The following is a 14,512-nucleotide window of genomic DNA, read 5'->3' on the forward strand; positions in this document are numbered from 1 at the left end:
CAGACCCTTCCAACTCCTGTACTCAATACTCTGACCAATAAAGGAAAGCATACCAAACGCCTTCTTCACTATCCTATCTACCTGCGACTCCACTTTCAAGGAACTATGAACCTGCACTCCAAGGTCTCTTTGTTCAGCAACACTCCCTAGGACCTTACCATTAAGTGTATAAGTCCTGCTAAGATTTGCTTTCCCAAAATGCAGCACCTCACATTTACCTGAATTAAACTCCATCTGCCACTTCTCAGCTGATTAGCCCATCTGGTCAAGATCCTGCTGTAATCTGAGATAACCCTCTTCGCTGCCCACTAACACCTCCAATTTTGGTGTCATGTGCAAACTTACTAACTGTACCTCTTATGCTCGCATCCAAATCATTTATGTAAATGACAAAAAGTAGAGGGCCCAGCACCGATCCTTGTGGCGCTCCACTGGTCACAGGCCTCCAGTCTGAAATCGAGTGATCCTTCCTCAGAACTAAACTGGGGATAATTTGTCAGGGAAGTAAAGATGATAGGTCTAAGTTTTGTTGGCCAAATATTTGGCCAGAGAAGGCCATGATAGCCTCTTTAATTTATCGAGTGCCTTTTTTATTGAAAGAAAATGGCTGTACTTGCTCTCTGTTTCCCTGCAGCATTTCATCTTGGGACTCCCTGTAACCTCCACCACCTCCCTACATCAGCAACCCTCCACAATCTGCCTTAATATCTGAGCAATTGTACAAATGAGACTGTAGCAGCGGAGCTGAAAAATGCATTTTACTGAAGAATTCAACTTGAAACTCGGCCAACAAATAAAGCGGCCAATTAAGGGAAAGTCTGACAGGCAGAAAAAATGAGCTGCTCAAGTAGAGGCAGAGGTTTCTCGCAATGGCCACACTGCAGAACTAACCTCTAAGGTGTCCGAGTGGGAACAGCCAGTGCATGTCAATCATGGAGATTGGTGGCTCCTGGTCTCTGTTGTGTGGGAAACAAGAGGACACAAACTGATTTCTGGAAGCGAAAGTAGGACAGAGTTGCATTGGCTTGTGTTCTCACATCTTCCTGTGGGTGTGAAATAAAGATTTGATTGAACTGCTGTTCAGTAGTTAAAGAAGTTTATTATAACAAATGCTGTGAAAGAATTCTAAATCCTCTCTCACTGTGTCTCCAATCTCCTCCAGCCTTACAACTCTACCAGGTCTCTGCACATTTCTAACTCTGGCTTTGCACATACCTCTGATTCCTATTCTCCCACCATCATGGTACAGATCTCGTTAAAACTGCATACCTGGTAAAACCTCTGCCTCTCCTTTTAAGATGCTCTAATATCTCTTTTATGAGGAATCCTTGGTAACCTGTCCTAATCTACCTTTTTATGGCTTGGTGTCCAATTTAGCATGCTAAATAACCCTGTGAAACATCTTACGATATTTTATTGATTGATATAAATACAAGTTCTTGCATACAATGCTCTTTAGGTAAATAAATAACTAGCAAGTGTGTAGACAGTGCTGTAGTGGCGCTGGCACAGGACTCAAAATCGAAAGGCCCAGGCTAATGTCCCCATCACAAAACTGGGAATTAAAAGCGAGTTTCAGTAATTGATGACTGTGAAGCTCTCATGGATACACTGCAAAGGCTGCTCGATTTCAGTTGATGTCTGTCTTTTGGAAAGCCAGGAGAATTTGTCACCCACCCAGTGTCTGAACTGTGCTGCTGGGTAGTGTCAGGTGGACCTTCTCAAACCATGACATGTTGAAGCAATCCCGAAAATAAGGGAGGCCCACCTGCACTTTCACGGGGCATTCAGGGATTGGCAACAAATACAGTCCATACCTGAGAACAAATAGACAAAACAGTATTCAGATCATTTCATTCTGTCCTTCAGCCAAGGTTATTCCAAGGCCATTGGAACTTTGACTCTGTGAAAGAGGCCGTTCTGCCCTATGGGCCTGTGCTGGTCCTTCAGTTAGTACCATTTCTCTGCTTTATTTTCCTTTGCCCTGGAAACGTTTCCTCTTGAGAAATAGGAAAATTAAAGGATAAATCTCCATAATGCCCCAATTTCTATCCCCAGCCCACTCTTCAAACAAAGTTGTGCTACAGTCAAGTCTTGACTTGATCAGGTTCTGATCCTAGGCTGAGCTCCAAAGCTGAAAGACCCAATTTATTGCCATTGATTAAAGTTAAGAAGTTGCGGGGAGTTGCAGGGGCATGGAGTGGAGGTTCAGGGGGAGAATTATTATGGGGTAAGGGAGCAATTGGCCTGGGGTGACTGTTCCTGAGATTCCCTATTGCCCATCCATGCTGGAAAGTATGGGGATTTGCTGGCATCAGAGGATGACAATATTGGTCATGCCCGCCCTGGTGTGCCAGTCAGGATAAGAGAGCGTTCACTTAATTGCTCCAGATTGCATATGCATGAAATAAAATCCATGAAGAATATTAGTATTCTGTCTTCGTGTGCTAAGAATTGTTTGTGAGCTTGACAGCAAAGACTTGCTGAGTAGTTACTTAATATGAGTGTAATATGAAATTTGTAATTTGCAGCTTGTTAATGGCGATCTGCGACAGACCAATGAACTGTGATTGATTAGGCAACTTCCTTCGAGGGAAAGAAAGGCTCACATCATTAGACTTGGCCTGCCGAAAGGAAACAGCATCAGATCACTTTAATAACTTCTGCATTTACGTGCAGAAGAAAAAGCAGTTTATTACCCACTTGTTATGAAAGGATGTGAGCAGTGCATAATTTTATTTGACAAATAATTTATGAAGCAGCACATTTGGACCATGGATGCTATCTGCTACTGGTAGAGTTTATCAGCGTTTCACCACAGTCTTGAGAAGTTGGACACAACTTGAACATTTTACTGAAACTGACGTGGGAAAGCGTCTCCAATGATTTGTTTTGGTTTTAAAATGCGAAGCACTGATGTATGGTCAAAACGTGAAGAAGCCAACTTGCACACAGCAAGATCTCAGAAGCAGCAGTGAAGTTAATGATTCATGCAATATTTTTAACAGTTAATTCTTAACTTGGACGCGAGGGAGGAGTCCTTGCTTCTCTTGAAGTCGTGCTACGGGATCTTGGGAGTCCAATCTTGTTTTCAGTTCTTAATGTTGAGACTGCAATGTAGCACCCTCTCACTGGGGGAGGTGGACGGTCTAGATTCTGGACTGGACTCTCCAGAGTGGGACTGGAGATGAGAATGCTACCTATTGAATCACAGCTCGGGGCCTGGGGCTGTCTACTGAAAATGAACTGGGATTGAGAACAGCTCAGGGTGGGGAACTGGCCGTGTGCCAGGCCCAGCAGAATCTCAGTGTCAAGTGCTAATTGAGACGTGATCCTAATGAGCACTTGGTGATAAACAAGCCATTGCAGTGCTCTGCACCCCTGTCGCATCTCTCCTGTAGATTGTTTGCACGGAAATATGACGTTGTTTGCCAGCCTCGGGCTAAACTTCGTTTTAATAAGCAGCGGCAGAGCAGTCGGGCGACTGCAGACAACTCTAGCATGGTGACAACTGAATACTGCAGTGAAGTAACAAGTACTGATAGCGAGGCTGCACTGAGAGAGGGCTCTGTCTGCCTTGCATTACAATGAACTATCCTCTTAGCAAGAACTGGAGAAGAAACCAGAGATTCCTAGCATCAAGCAGTTTGATTGTGTAAAAGCCAGTTTGAGACGGTGCTGGTGCTTGGAGTGGAGTAACGTATTGGGACTCTGCTTAATAGCTGCGGTGGCTGGAACCAGATAGCGTTTAAAACTGCCGGTTCCTACTGTGGCCCGTGTAGCAGAGAGGAGGATCGGGGGGAATGTTATCAGTTGCCTGGTTGCTAAAAGGAGGATGAGGGTTAAATCTCAGTTTATATAACAATCGACAAACGAGGTTAAATAAATCGGTGAGTCACAGAGAACATACCGAGGAACATTGCTTTGTTTGAACATTTGCATTTAGAATGAGATCTTCAACACCTATTTTGCGTGTTATCAATTTCCCTCATTGCTGTTCTCTGAGAAAGGTGAATTGTAAAATTGAAATAATTACCACGTCTCGAACATGTTTCTTGGAACAGAGCCATCTAGTGTACAGGTCGAAGAGCTCTGTGTGGGTGTGTGTGTGTGTGCGCGCCCCTTGGGTCTCTCAGGAATTAAAACCACAGTTTAGATACAGAGTGGATGTTTCCCCTTGTGGGGCAATCGAGCTTTAGTCTAAGGGGTGGCACAGTTGAATGCTGATTAGGAGGAATTACTTCTTTCATAGGGTCATGAATCTGTGGAACTCACTGGGACCTTGAATAAATTTCAGGAGAGAGATTTTTAGGGTAAAATGTTACAAGGAGTGTGGAGAAAAGTGGAGTTGAGGCCAAGACGAAATTAACCGTGATCATACTGAATGGTGGAGTAGGTTCAGGGTTGAATTGCTGACTCCTCCTAGTTCTTGTGTGGATCTTCTTGGACGGTAGAGTAGACCATCCGGCTCCAAGTCCTAAGTTCCTGGATATGCGTGCCTCTCTCTGCCCTCTCAGTGTAGACATGTAACAAATGCTAGGCTGGGATCTACAGACAGCATGGATGTGCTAACTTGGGCATCGGTGATTTTGGTGAGAATTTCCTGATGAAGGGCTTTTGCCCAAAACATTGATTTTCCTGCTCCTTGGATGCTGCCACACCTGCATTGCTTTTCCAGCACCACTCTAATCTTGACTCTGATCTCCATCTTCTGCAGTCCTCACTTTCGCCTTGGTGAGAAATAGATTAGTCCAAAGCCATCTGCTTAAAACGTTGGGGAAAGTTTCAGTGCGGTCTCTATCAGCGCTAGTCTCTTTGTTCTTTCATGGGCAGCTTGTCTGTTACCTGACTGCAGTACTACACAAACCATTATAGATAAAGGAGGTGGATTTCACTGACAGGATTTACAGCCACTTATGTTAGAAAATTCAGCGGCAATTCTTCACACCTTTAAAAATCACACAACGCCAGACTTCAGTCCAACAGGTTTATTTGGAAGTACAACTTTCGGAGCACTGCTCCTTTATCAGGTAGCAGTGGGGCAAGATCATAAGACACAGAATTTATAGTACAACAGCACAGTGTCAGCTGATTTTTATCTTTGGCCACCCCAGTCCAACACTGGCACCTCCTCATCATTCTTGACTCAGCAAGATCCCTTCAGCATCGAATAATGTCAGTGACAAGTTAGTCTGATTTAATCTTTTGTGTAAAGAAAATTTGGACTGGATAATACGAAAGTCTTCTAGGAGAAAGTGAGGACTGCAGATGCTGGTGATCAGAGCTGAAAATGTGTTGCTGGAAAAGCGCAGCAGGTCAGGCAGCATCCAAGAAGCAGGAGAATCGACGTTTTGGGCATGAGTCCTGAAGAAGGTCTCATGCCCGAAACGTTGATTCTCCTGCTCCTTGGATGCTGCCTGAACTGCTGCGCTTTTCCAGCAACACATTTTCAGCTCTAATAGGAAAGTCTCTCATCTACAGAGAAGGACGTGGGATATTTCCACATTCACCACACCAGCAGACAGGAAACTCGGTTGAACATCTCATCCAAACTAGAACACATCTGACAATATGGTACCATTGCCAAAATGTACGTGGAAGTTCTGGACTGCGGCTTCAAACTGAACGAGGGATCTGTGTTCGCAGCTAAGATACTGTAGAACTGACTGAACTCAAATTGTACCTGAGTGATCAGGCTATTGTTCACCAAGGGATCTGGTTTCCAGGAGTCCGAAATTCAAAATTAATCTCCAGGACAGTGTTGCAGCCAATTCTGGAGAAGAACAATGCAGAAACAGAAATTTTAAAAGATGCTTTACAAAAAAAAAAGTTGTTCCATTACTTTGAATAAGAGAGCAAACATTTCTAAAATGGTGAACAAAATGCTGCTTGACTGACTGCCAACCTATTTGGTTGGGTAATGGAGTCCAGTTGCTAATATTAAAACCAAAACAACTGGCAGATGCTGGTAACCTAAAATACAAACAAAGTGCTGGAGAAATTCAGTAAGTCTGATAGCAACTTTTGGACAGAGAAACAGTGGATGATTCGGATCCAATGCGACTTTTGTTTCGGAACTGTGCGCTTCAGTTCATCTGCTCCTCAATAGGTGCTGAGAGCTGCTGCCAGTCTGCATGTGTTGGGTTGGGTTGTGTTGTGTCGAGAGTGTGGTGCTGGAAAAACACAGCAGGTCAGACAGCATCCGTAGAGCAGGAGAATTGACGTTTTGGGCAAAAGCCCTTCATCAGGAATGAGGCTTGTGTTGGGTTGGGTTGGGTTGGGTAGGGTAGGGTAAACAAAAGTAATAGTCTGAGGGTGAAACAGCTGGAGATGGGAGATCATGCCCTCAGGTATTTCTTTAACCTGAATTAACAACTCAGTGGTGTTTTGAACTATCACTGTGACTGCAAAGGCAGTTTCCATAATCAGGCTACCCCCCCGCCCTCCCCCCAACCCTCCCCACCCCCGCCCCCACTCTTAAAGAGCAAACACGATTCAGTGATTTTCGTCCAGATGTCTCGTGAGAATAAAGTTTTCTCTTCATCTTGGGAGTCCAGTGTTCTATTGATGTCTCAAATCAAAGCCTGGAATGGAATTGGGCTGAGAGTGTTTGGATAATTGAATACAATTTTAAGCTGCATTATAGATTTGGTATCTCACTTTGAGTTTCTCAGAGAGAGAGAGAGAGACTAGAATTACACATCTTAAATCTGCCCACTTTCCTCAGCCTTGAGAGCTTGTAACAAATTAAGGTGTCTTGTGTAAGACGTTAGCTGACTGAAAAAGCCTACACATGACGTTGAAGCATGAAACCTTTGTAGCATTTGACCTACACAATCCCTAACAACCCAGTATGAAATAAGGCATTAAAACAACTCTGGATTGGCGTGTTTGCACACCAGGTCCCTAGACTGGTCATTATGACATGATTTTTCGGAAGCCTCAAATATCACCGGTGTTTATATTTCCTATTTGACAAGTGCACCTGTGACCCGGAGAGACCTTATTAGAGATGAGGGGCACTGAAAGGATCTATATGAGCTTGTGGGAATTGTTTTTTTTTCTTTCTGCTGTCACTGTGTGGATGCACAGTGCTGCCTGGCACTTCAGCTCATCACTTGATTAAATGTGGCTGTGATTGGCTCAACAACATCCTCTTCCTATTTCAGCAGGACCTTTAAACCTTGAAGTAATGAATTTCCCGACGTTTGATTCACTGGAGTTGATTCTCTCTTGGCTTGCTCTCATTGTGGAGTATTGATGGATAAGACTGTCTGTCTGTGTAATTGTGTACGTTTCCTTACCCCCTTCACAGTCAACTCCTGATTTAAGTTAGGACCATACTTTCTGAGTGTCTATTGATATTTCAAGTGGTCACATTTCAGATTGGTATCTCTCAATCTCTCATAGTCTCTGTCTCGCACTCTCATTCTCACATTGTGTCTTTCTCTCTCTCTCTCTCACACACACACACACTCTATCTCTCTGTCTGTCTGTCTCTCTCTCACACACTGTCTATCTGTCTCTGTCTCTGTCACGCACAGTGTGTGTGTGTGTGTGTCTCTCTCTGTCTTTCTCCCTCACTGTCTGTCTGTGTGTCGCTCTCTCTCACACACAAAAACTGTCTCACACACACTGTGTGTGTGTCTCTCTCTCTCTCTCACATTCTGTCTGTCTGTCTGTCTCTCTCACACACACTGTCTGTCTGTCTGTCTGTCTGTCTCTCTCTCTCTCTCTCTCTCACACACACACGCGCACACCACACTGCCTCTCACTCTCTCACGGCCACTCGACTGCTCTTACTAAGTTTCTAGCCGAGAGGAATTGTGTTGAGGTCTTTGTAAACTGTTTGAATAGTTTCTGGAATGCGGCTGTTTAAGAAACTGGCATGATATTGTTTGGAGATCTAGAACATTGCCTGTACAGTCATTGAGGTTCACACCTTTGAAATCTAGTGTGCTGAAGAGTCAGGTGAGCAACGTTGTTTTGATTTCAATGTTGCCCCTTGGGACCCTGAGTTGTGACAGAATGTCTGAACAAAGGTGCTATCGGGATTGCCCAACAACATGATCTTATTGAATGCCAGAAACTGGTTTGAGGAGCTGACTGATCCACTCCTGTTCCAACCCTCCTGCACTAAGTTGAATGTATAATACAAGGTGACAAACAGGTTTGAAGGAGGGGTAGAGGATAACAGCTGAATATAATAGTCATGAATAAACTTAAGAATTAAATATGACCTTACGTTTATTGTCCTTCAATTTAGCCACTGGGCAAATGAGGGAAATGTGCTTGTCAAGCATTACTTTTAAGAATGTTGCATTGTCAAAGGTACCATCCTTCAGATGGGTTTAACTGAAGGGCTGTACCTCTGCTTCAGATGAATGCTATAGACCCTGTGGCAATGAAGAATCTCAGTCGCTCAGTCAATGTGCTTTTTTTGAAAAAAAAATGCAATCTGATACTGAAATATAAATAAGAAATGCTAGAATTTAGCAGGTCTACTCATAATCTGGGGGAGAGAGAAATGATGGTAAGGTGTCAGATCAATGACATTTTCATTAGAAAGCCATCCTGTGCTAACTACATCTATCTCAGTTTTTAAAGATGTTTCGAGTTGACATGATGAGGGGCAGCAGTGAGAATTTTTTAGGGCTTTTTTTTTAGTTTTGCTGCTGTGGTGTACCTGGACCGGTTTGTGCTTAAACATTTAGGATCACAGCAAGGCCCTTCAGTCTTTACTGTTCAAACAGATTATGGGTCATCGGAACCTCAACCCTGTCTAACCCCCCAGGGCTCCATAACGGGCCTAAAAATCTCAATAATCTCGATGGTGAAATTTTCCTTGCTCCACAACTCTGTCATCCTCAGCAGTTCATTCTGAGGGAGTGAGTTCCAGATTTCAATTACCCTTTTATGTTGAAGTCCTTTCTGATGTTGCCCCACAAATGGCCAGCCTCCAATTTCAGAAGTGAATGTTTGTGGATTTTTAAAAGAATATCTGTCCCTCCCCTATCTGCTCCTTGCTCCTTCCCCATAGGCTTCCACCTTCCTTCCCTTCCCTGTTCCTGCCTTTTCTTCCCCTCCATCCTCTCACTCATCTATCTTTCCCCCCTCTCTATTACTTTTTTTTTTGCTTTGTTACCTTTTCTCCTTTCTTTGTTCACTGTGGCTTTAGCTCCTTCCTGTCTCGAGTGTGTTATTTCTGTTGAAGAAGGAGAGCGAGAGAAAGGATAAAATGGAGAGCAAGTTGTGACAGGGTACCGGCAATAAACCAGAGGGAGACAGAGCTTTTAGTGCATTATTGATATGTATCAAGCCCTTTGTGTACCCATGATGATAATGTGAGGAGTGACACCTAGTTAGCTCAGTAAGGTCTTCACCTCAACCTAAGTGATTGCATGCAAAGGAGGAGAGTGACAGACAGCAAGGTCAGACTCCAATGCTTATCCTGCTCTCTCGCTCCCCTTTCTGCTTGTTTACCAGTTCAACAGATCTTCTGAGCATTGGGCAGACACCAAGGGAGCTATCTCAATTTCCATATCCACCTTTAACAACAAGTATGGGCAGGAGGAGCTTTCTCACAGCTCCTATGGGGAGAGAACCCCGGCTGGACTGGAAATTTAAGAGTGCAATTTATTTTTGGAAATGGTGTTGAAATACAGAGAGCTGAGACAAAAGATTGTTTGTGATGAATCTGTGATTTGATTTTACCTGGTACTGCATGATAAAACTGTGCAGAATAATCTTATTTAATTAAACATGACTTTATCATTTTCTCCATTCCTTATTTGTTCAACCTTCAACTGCCTAAGGTGTAAACACCAGGATTTGTCCTTGAACCTAAGCACCTCTCTTGCCTCCTATTAAGATGCTCTTTAAACCTACCTTTTTGACCAGGTTTTGTGTTCAAATATCTCCTTGTGCAGCTCTGTCTCATGGTTTGTTTTGTAATGTCTCCCAGACCTTAGCACATTTGATTTATGTTAAGTTAAAAATCACACAACACCAGGTTATAGTCCAACAGGTTTAACTGGAAGCACTAGCTTTTGGAGCGCTGCACCTTCATCAGGTCCTAGTGGAGTGTTGTGTGATTTTTAACTTTGTACACCCCAGTCCAACACTGGCATCTCTGATTTATGTTAAAGGTGCTACATGAATGCAGATGGTGGTTGTTGTTAGTTCTGCTCTTGTCGGGTTAAAAAAAAAGCAAGTCCAAAATAAGGGCCCCATGTCTTCTGATCTTAGGCCAATACATGGGAAGCTGCCACCTCTGAACCTCACCTTCTTTAATAAACAGAATGATGGAAGTCCCATCTCAGTGGCGCGTGATGGTGGGAACTCCTAAGGCTCTTAATCAAGTTGTTTCTTCCTATATATTGCCATGTCACTGACGTATGCAATACCGATGTGTATTTGGTTATGCAAGATGCTATTTCCCACTGCCACTGATTGAGCTTCTGTTTAATTGCCACTTACTTATGCCTCCAAGGGGAAAGGAAAGCACTTGTAGCTGCCTTTACTTCATTAACTGCTGCTGAGCGATTTTCTTCTCCCCGTCCCTGAAGTTTTTTGACCTCGTCTGATGCTCTGCCATCAGGGTGTTTCTCAGACAAGGGAATGCAGGTGGCAAAGGGCAAATAACCAGGTAACAGGGCAAAAGAAAATCACTCTGAAAGCAGCAGCAGTATCTCCATAATAGCACGAGACATAGGAGCAGACGTAAACCTGTCAGTCCATTGAGTCCGCTCAATCATTTGGTGAGATGGGGGATGATCTGATAATCCTCAACTCCACATTCCTGCTTTATCCCCATAACCTTTGATATTCTTACTGATTTAAAAAGTTTGTCTGTCTCCACTTTGAATAGACTTAACTACCCAGTTCTACATCCCTCTGCAGTAAAGAATTGCACAGTGCCACTACCTTCTATGAGGAAAAATTGCTCCTTATCTTTGTCATAAATGGGTGACCCATTATTCTGAGAATATGCCCTTTGATTCTAGACTCTCCCACAAGGAGAAACAACCTCTTTGCATCCAATCTGTCAAGAATCTTGTGTTTCAGTAAGGTCACTCATTCTTTATCATAGAAGATCAAAGTGTCATACAACTGATGTGAAGTATTGAACAGACCTAGATTGCTGTTAAGTCTTTAATCAGTCAGAACAGGGATGAGGGTTTCGAGTGATTAATATGTAAACCCTAGAACTTCTTTCAAGTCACAGTCCAGAGATAACTTAAAGTTTTGTATATAAAAAAGTGGTGACAGCTCAGCTCAGTAAAGGTGTGAGGTTAGAGTCTGTCTGTCTATCTCAAACGTTAGATTGGTTTTGTTTCCAAGGTAAGAATTTATAAAATGTCAGATGGACTGACTGCCTACAGATTGTGTGCTTTTTGAACAAAATAAAACATATCTGCAAATACAAATTTGCAAATGCAAATTCACCCCATAGACTTATATGCATGCATGTGTGTTTGAGGGGGAGGGTTGTATGTGTTCTCACTGATTAAAGACTTAACAGCAATCTAGGTCTGTTCAGTGCATCACATCAGTTGTATGACACTTTGATCTTTTACTGTGTCCTATGCTCCTGTCCCACTAGCTACCTGACAAAGGAGCAGCACTCCAAAAGCTTGTACTTCCAAATAAACCTGTTGGACTATAACCTGGTATTGTGTGATTTTTATCTTCCTACAATCTAGTTTACAATATTGATCCATCCATTCCTGTTGGGTAATCTTGCAGCCCCACTTATGTGATTACATCTCTGCTGCCTCCTTTTTCTTTGACAGGTTAGATGAAAGTGCCTCCACTCTCAAAGCATGAATAAGTCCAGGTTAAACAGTCTCTAGAAAGAGGAGCACGAGGCATAGTGTGTAATTTAATTTCTATATTTTGTTGTCTATATGCTCAGTGTAACCATAGCTAAAATGCAGTATAGCCAGTCTTGACGTTTATAGCAAACAGCTCATGGCTACATCCCACCTAATGTAACATAGTAATCAGTATAGCAATGTAAAACTATGATTTGGAGATGCCGGTTTTGGACTGGGGTGTACAAAGTTAAAAATTACACAACACCAGGTTATAGTCCAACAGGTTTAATTGGAAGCACACTAGCTTTTGTAGCGACGTTCCTTCATCAGGTGATAGTGGAGGGCTCGATCCATAACCTCAAACCAGTGATGGGAATTGAACCCATGCTATTAGCATTTGTAAACCAGCAATCCAGCTAACTGAGCTAAATTCCCTACCATTTGCTAGCTATTGTATAGTGCACATTTCAATAGTCTGCAATTGAAGACCAGTTGAACTAAGATGAGCAAACCCCTAGTGAGCAAAACAGAATATTTCATACTTGGATAACTTTCATGTTAAAAACACACTATTGTTAATAGTGAGTAAGTGTTAGTGTTAGTTCTCTCTCTGCTAGTGACAAGCCCGGGCTACAGTGTTGCTGTTGGCTATGATTAAAAGAATTGCCATGATGCCCAGTGAGGGGTACTTGCTTCCTTTCCTGGTGCCTGTTGTACTCACCTGCCACCCAGTGACCAAAACTCCTGGGAGGAAATTCCATGACCAGGCTCAGGCTTGTAATGGATGCACTACACACTGACCCTGCCACGCTGTATGCAGCTGTATGGCACCTCCATCAATCAGGGCTCAGTTGGTAGCACACACTCCCCTGCTGACTTAGTTTTGAATTCAGCCTGACACTGCAGCGTACCGCCGAGGGGTGCAGGACGATTGGTGTCGCGAAGGACAAAGCAAAATGTTTATCAAAGGGTCAAGTTATTTATCTTTGGGTGCTCCTTGACATTTGGCAATTAAATTGGGATTGGCACCATGCCTGCTAATGAGAGATTGCCTTTTGGGAAATATTCTTTTTTTCTCTCTTCTGTATTTCCTTCTCTCATTGTGGATCTTTCTGTGTATGTGTGTCTCTCTCTCTCACACAAAAAATGATTATCATTTTATTGCTAACACCACAGTAATTATCATAAGCAATTTATTTATTATTAATTTGCCTGTATATTGCTGAAATGTGGATGCAGTTGTTGGACCAATATTGGAAGCTGAAACTTCACATGCAAGTAACCACAATCACTTCATTAATCAATTGGAATACAGGCACGAGCCCTTGATATCCGATTCACATAATCCTGACTATTTCAGCTGTTTTTAGTCCTTGCAGCTATGATCAATCATGCATTAAAGCAGAAGCATCCTTTTCCTTACTGTCTACTTGTCGTTTTTGGTTCAATTCCATCAATTCATCAACTATTCAGTCATCTTTGTTTGTGCTGTTATATAGATTGTGAAAATCCTTGCTAAATGCATTGCTGTACCATATGGGAATATAAAGCAGTATTTGCTGCTGCCTTGAAATGGCATTTTAATTTTTTTTCAAACACTGTTAACCCCAAAGAGCCGAAGTCTTTTGAAGATTCAAATCCAGCTCCCAAATCTTAGGATATGTTCTAAGGCCACCTGCACATCACAGACTTGGCCAGGATAGAATAAAGTACCTCTTTCCATTTGTTGAGCAATGCTGTTTCTGCTTAGGGCTACAAACCCCTCTCTTTGCATCAGACTTTTTAATTGCCTTTTTTATTCAACTTGTGAGACATGAGTGTTGCTGGGCCAGCACTTATTGTCCGTACCTAATTGCCCCTAAGAAGGTGGTAGTGAGCTGCCTTCTTGAACCACTGCAGTCCATATGCTATAGGGACACCCACAAATCTCTTAGGTAGGGAATTCTGGGATTTTGACCTAGCGACAGTGAAGGTAGGGAGATATATTTCTAAGAGGAGTGGCTTGAAGGGGAACTTGCAAGTGGTGTGGTGAACCCCTGTATCTGCTGCTCTTGTCCTTCTAGATAGAAGAGGTTATGGGTTTGGAAGATGCTGTCTAAGGATCTTTATGAATTTCTGCAGTGCATCTTGAAGATAATACACACTGCTACTGCTGAGTGGATGTGGTGCCAATCAAGCGGGCTGCTTTGTCCTGAGTAGTGACAAAGTTAAAAATCACACCAGGTTATAGTCCATCAGGTTTATCCAGTTGTTATTCAGTGGGTATATTCTTGTCTCAGAGTCAGAGATTTTGGGTTCAAACTCCATTCCAGGCTGATACTCCAGTTCATGATTGAAGGATTCATCAGAGATTCTGATGAAACATTAAACTCCAGTTCCTTCTTGCCCTCTGGATGTTGTGTGTCTTGTGGCAGTCTTTAGAAGAACAGGAGAGTTATTCTGGTGTCCTGGTAAATATATACTCCCAAACAATAATGCACAGTGGATTACCAAGATGGTTTTGTGGGAATTGGCTGTACACAGATTGACTACATTGTTTCTTACATTATAACAGTTAATATGCTTCAGGTATTTAATTGGCGATCAATAGCTTTGAGATTTGTTAAGTGTTAAACAACTGCAAGCAATTTATCTTCTTTTATTTAAAAACAATCTAAGCACCAACTAAAGGAAAATCATATGGATTTGTGGCC

General features: G+C 42.7%; 1 protein-coding gene and 1 long non-coding RNA gene across 12 annotated transcripts in view; one reads left to right on the plus strand and one right to left on the minus strand.

The window, feature by feature from the left end:
• plxna4 (plexin A4) overlaps nt 1-14,512 on the plus strand; it is a 619,179-nt gene that overhangs the window by 85,013 nt on the left and 519,654 nt on the right. The gene's annotated exons all lie outside the window — the stretch shown is intronic.
• LOC122561830 lies at nt 5,714-9,954 on the minus strand. The gene is made up of 3 exons (XR_006315122.1): nt 9,889-9,954; nt 9,146-9,205; nt 5,714-5,773 (listed from the first exon to the last, which is right to left on the minus strand). It is a non-coding gene; the product is annotated as an uncharacterized LOC122561830 (long non-coding RNA).

This window comes from Chiloscyllium plagiosum, chromosome 23 (assembly GCF_004010195.1).
Source record: "Chiloscyllium plagiosum isolate BGI_BamShark_2017 chromosome 23, ASM401019v2, whole genome shotgun sequence".
NCBI classification, from domain to species: domain Eukaryota; kingdom Metazoa; phylum Chordata; class Chondrichthyes; order Orectolobiformes; family Hemiscylliidae; genus Chiloscyllium; species Chiloscyllium plagiosum.